Source organism: Rousettus aegyptiacus, unplaced genomic scaffold, assembly GCF_014176215.1.
Source record: "Rousettus aegyptiacus isolate mRouAeg1 unplaced genomic scaffold, mRouAeg1.p scaffold_m13_p_10, whole genome shotgun sequence".
Lineage (NCBI taxonomy): Eukaryota > Metazoa > Chordata > Mammalia > Chiroptera > Pteropodidae > Rousettus > Rousettus aegyptiacus.
Window position 1 is genome coordinate 19,613,754 of NW_023416285.1, and position 5,714 is coordinate 19,619,467.

Sequence of the window (5,714 nt, forward strand, 5' to 3'; positions counted from 1 at the left end):
TACTTTTTATTTGTAAGTGATTTTTGGTAAAGCAGGTTCACATGCTCTCCTCCCTATTCTTTTTTTTTTTTTTTAAATCTAATTGAAACGTTCTTGACATTCTTGGTATTATTATCATGTATGTGAACTTTAGCTTTGATTTAAATAACTCTGGAAAAAATCTGTCTAAATACTGATTAGAATTACAGTGAGTTCAAAGATTAATTTAGGGAAAAAATTATTTTTACTATGTGAACCTTCTGACTCATGGAAATTATCCATATTTCCATTTATTTGAATATTTTATCTCCTTTAATACAATTGTTTAACTTTATGCATTGAGATAATTTTTCCCTCTATATAGATTCTTCTTAAGTTTTCTATAGTAGTTTTGGCATTATATCTCTTCTGTGACTGTTTTTAATTGTTTGCTATTGGTATACATATTGACTTTGTATGTTTATGCATTTTTTATAATTATAGTTTCATCGTGTGTTTATTGAGCATGTTGAACACAAATACTTTAGGCTTTGTTTTCAGTTTGTCCAAATGACAGTGAAGAAGATTAAAAACAAAGAAATATCTACCCTCATTAAATTTAGATTCTTGGAAGTTGACAAGAAGGAAAATAAGTACAGATATAGTGTATTAGAGTGATACATATTAAGAGAAATAAATCTCACGAGGGAAAAAGGGAGATGAGAGTTGGATTATAATAGTTTTGGATTGGCTCATAATAAATTCCTCACTGAGAAAAGGATAATTGAGTAATTGAGTGAACATTTTCAGGAACTAAGAGAAGTCTTATGAAAGAGTGGTTCAAGCAGAAAATATAGCAAATTTCAAGGTCCTGAAGAGGGATGATGTCTCATATCTTTGAGGAACAGCAAGGAGGCCAATGTGGTTGAGACACACAAGAAAAGCCAATACATGAGATGAGATCAGGGAGGCAAGAGGCATAGGGAATATCGTATTGGATATTTTCAGTCATAGCAAATAGTTTGTTTTTTAGTCTTTGTGAGCTATAAAACAAATATGAGGTTGCAAGTAAAGGGTCTAAGACTTACGTTTTAGCATATTCCCTTTGCCTGCTGTGGTGAGAACACTTCATAGTGGACCTAGGGGATGACCAGTGTCTAATGTACAATCTAAAATATGATTTAGGTTTTGCTTCTGAAACTGAAATAGGAGATGGTAGTTGCTTAGAAAAGATGATAGTAGTAATGGTTATAAGAAATGGTCAGATACAAGATATATTTTATAATAATTTTTATTTTGTTTCATTGTCTTTTGGTTTTGAGAATTGCAGTGCTAACTTTCCTTACTGATTCTGGCTCATGTTGTTTGGTAAGTTTTTAAGTGAACTCGCTTTTAAAAGATATTTTTGTTACACGAGGGAACAGAATGCTACTCAGGTTTTGGATATATTCTTTAACATAATTTGATGTGTGTGTGTGTGTGTGTGTGTGTGTGTGTGTGTGTGTGTGTTGAATATCACTGCCTGGTTGAAGTTTATGTTAATGTTCCTCTGGTAGTTTACTCCATCAAGATGGATTATAGCTTAGAATTAACTACCATATTTGTTTTTGTTTACTTGTTTCTCTCAATAGATTTTTATTTGTATATCCAAAATTTGGAAAAGACAAACTTGGTACCACCTCCCCGGACCAATAACCAAAGCTTAGCTAATTCTCCTTTCCTCGAAGGTGTAATATTTTTAAAGTCCCTCTTCTATGCCAAGAGCTTCATTTTCACTGTACATCACAGTTGCAAAAGCCTAATCTGTTTCCTTAAAACTTAGATTTGGATACCAATCCACTCTACTCTCCCACACTGACCAGCGGCCATGCATTGTCTGCCCATAAACTCACAGATCTAATGTTTGATTCACTTATCTTGTATGATACCTAGAGATTTTTTTCCTTTTCTATATTATTTTCTGTAGGATCACACACATTAGATTTTCTAATGTTTATAAAGAAAGGTTTTAAAATATTCTCAGATCAAAATGACAATAGAGAGTGGTTTTATTTTTCATACATATATCCTTTGAATACAGTATAACTACAGGAAAATGAAGTTGTTGTTTCTGTTTTTATGCCTCAGTCATTAAGCATGTGCACACACAAATACACACACTCGCACACACAAATCATTACAGAAATACAGAATACCTGTATGAAGAATTCTGTACTAACATTCCTGACCTCAAAAAAGAACTCAAAGCCTGGTGACTCCAACCAAAGATCCTTACAAAACAATAAAATGGAGAGGAAACTGATCAATATTTACACCTTACAGATATTCTTATCCTTTTTGATATAAACAAAAGTGAATAAATGGATATGTTACCTAGTTACATTTATTTTAAAAGAAGGATGTTTATGTAGAGGCAAATTACATGGCAGAAAGGTTTGGGGAAAGATACTTCTTCATATTTTAAGATGATTCAGCTGATGTTTTCTTTATTGCCTTTGCCTAAAGCAAGGTAGGATGTAAACGCTGAAAAATATTGTCAATAACAAACTACTATCAGTAGAATCAGATTTTGGAGAAAGTTAGATAAAAAAAAAAAGTGAAGTAAAGCCATTTGTTCAAAATGAAACAAGGTAAATAATGATCTAAACTGAAAACTCCTGAAAATAATGATAACTCTGTGAAAGCCAGATAGTTTGTTGTATACCCACCCTATCATTAAGATGAGTGTCTGGATAACATTAGACATTCAATAAGTATTTGATAATGGATTCTTGTATTTGGAAAGAATAGGATTGTGTGTATTCATTATATCTTGAAAATTAAAAAATAAGGAGGCTTTAAGTTGTCTTTAATATCCAGAAATTTCTAACTATTAAAAAACAAAAGACAGAAAATAAATAATAGAATGATCACAGTCACCAGCTTCTTTGTACCTACAAATGGATGCTTAATTTACATAGTAATACTTTTACATTTATATTTTGACCAAGGACAATTATAACAAATAATTTCCTGTGGGGAAATAAATTATAAAAAAATAAAATATTTGATTTTAATTGAAATTTTCAGGTTAAAAAAATGATGCTAGACTAGAAATCCCAGAAAAAAACAAAGTCAAGTCTTGAAATCCATTCTCACTCTCTACCCTCAATCAGCTTTTTCATGCAAAGACAGTTTTTATGATTATAATAGCATATAAGCTAAGATTCACAGTCAAGCTACTGAATTGGTGAGGAATTTTCAGTTCTATCATTTGCATGGAGATTAAATGCATATTTCAGAAGATAAACCATCTCATACACTGTTATTCATTTAACTTAATAGGAGGTTAAAAAAAGGTATTGACCATCCTGTGGTGTCTTGGTGAATGTTTAACAACTGGCTTTCCAGAAATATAAGCCCTCCTTTATAGTGCTTAGATATTTTCATACTGTAAACATTCCTGCAATGTTCCCTTTCAAGCGACCAGTGTGTCATCCATGAACATGAAGCTGGGAAGAGGTGTGCTCAGTGGGCTCTTGAAAGCCTGTGTGAGCTGTCACCATCTCATCAGTGCTGTCTCTAGACAAGTAGTTGGAAACAGAGGCAGGGAGGATGTAAAAAGAAGTGCATGGGAGAAAATGTAACTTTTCACTAACTACACCTGAGCTAAATGTCATTTCCAGTCAACATAAGTAGATGAAATTTCTTTTTCTATCAAAAAAGCAGACCTTTATGAGACAATGCCTGCTAGTCACTGGAACTTGGGAGCGAAGCTCTACAAATTGCTCCACTTTCTAGCAGGTACGTGAAAGTGAAAATGTTAGAATTCTCGAGTGCATCATGAACAGAGATAAGTAATCTTCATCTTGTCTTTTTAAAAAATCACATTTGGAGAAAGCTCTACAATAAATGATAAGTAAACAAGTACATAGGACATGGGATATATAATATTTACTAAACACAAAAGAAAGAAAGAATACCAAAAAAGATAATATGTTTCAGATTATAATTGCACATGAAAAAGGAAAACATTCACTTGGACCTCTAAATACTGGTTTGGACCCAGGACTTCAATTAAGATGAAATCAAAATATCATTGGAGAAGAATAGAATAAGATACAGTGACAAAACCTTCATTCCTATTGAAACCAGGGTTGATGTAAGGAAGTTTCTCCAGACAACTACAATGTAATAGCAAAATTAAAATCCAACTTTGAAGCCAATAAAGAACATAATTGAAACTTCAGACAATTAAATATTGGTATGGAGTATACATTTTAAAAATTCTATAAGAATGCAAATAAAAGTATAAAGAAATGAGAATTATGAGAGATGATAGTTTTAAAGCCTGAATAGCAAAGAATCCACATCTCAATAATACACATTCCTGAAAGATATTTAAAAGAAAAAAAAATATAGATTATTTAAAAAATTAAATGTATACTAGTAGTAGCCACTCTTTCATCTTCACCTTCTCCTAGCCCTTGGTTAGGTTGAGAATTTTGTGGATAGTGCTCTCGTGTTTATGGATTATATGGGGCAGAGCCCTGACTATGGTAGACACAGGCATGATCACGGCCAGTGGACTAGGACCAAAGAAGCAGCACTTGTGTTTAAGATATCGATCATATACAGCATGATAGGGCAAATATTTAGTTTGAGTTTGATCAAAGGGGAGCTATAGTTTTCGGTGTTGCAGAAGCAAGTTACAGGTATAGAAAGGTGGAAAGCCTGAATGAACCCTGTGGTGGTAGAGTAGAATTTTAGAGGTAGTGATGATATAAATCTACATATACTAACAGAAGAGGGACAATAAATATGATAAAATGATAACAGGAAACTCATGATATACAGAGTTTTTTCATTGAATCTTGCTATATTTCTCTTTATTTAAATTATTTCTGAATAAAAAATTTAAAATAATCATAGGGTCCTGAAATAAAAACAAAATGTATGATTAGAAGAGATTCATTGAAAATAGTGTTCTCATTTCTGCTTTAAAACATAAGATAGCCATAATTTTGTTTACAGCTATGCTACCCTGAACAAGCCCAATCCTGTCTGATCTTGGAAGCTAAGCAGGGTAAGGCCTGGTTAATACTCAGATGGGAGACCACCTAAGAAGACCTGGTGATGTAGGCATAAACAAATTAAAAAATAGAGGATTGTAAACTGACATGGTCTTTGCAATCTATAAGGTCAACCAAGGATTGCCTCACCTAAAAAAAAAAATAGTCATAATTTTACTTAACTTAATAAACATTGGTTATGGCAAGTTTTAAAAAATAATGTTCAAATATATATATATATACACATAATTACATATATGTGTATATATATAAAAAATTTTTATCTCTTAATTTCACAACTCAGATAAAACTGCTATTGACATTTTGCTTCTTTACTTTTTGGTTTTTCAGCGCTGTACACATGATTTTAAAGGGCTTTGTGGTCACAGAGGACTCAACTGGAAACCAAATTCTACTACCTGTTACCTTTATGGATTTGTTTAGTTATTTAAATTCTTGGTGTCTCACTTTCTCTATATAAAATAGAAATACTAATACCTACTTCATGGAGTAATAGTAAGAATAAAATATATAATAATGGATTCTTCAAAATCCCTTTTGATAAACCTTTTAAAATCTATATAATTTGGTCAATGGCTAAATTAAAAATATGAACTTTTGGTTAACTTACTCCTTCATAAGGCTAAATGTTTACTTGTAGAAAATCATAATTGTTAAAAACAACTTCTTTATTCTGAGCCAAAT

At 31.8% G+C, this 5,714-nt stretch overlaps 1 pseudogene; it reads left to right on the forward strand.

Annotated features, from left to right (window-relative positions):
- Window positions 1–4,963: 4,963 nt before the first annotated feature.
- On the forward strand, window positions 4,964–5,082 carry LOC118608953 (annotated as a pseudogene).
- The last annotated feature ends 632 nt before the right edge of the window (window positions 5,083–5,714 follow it).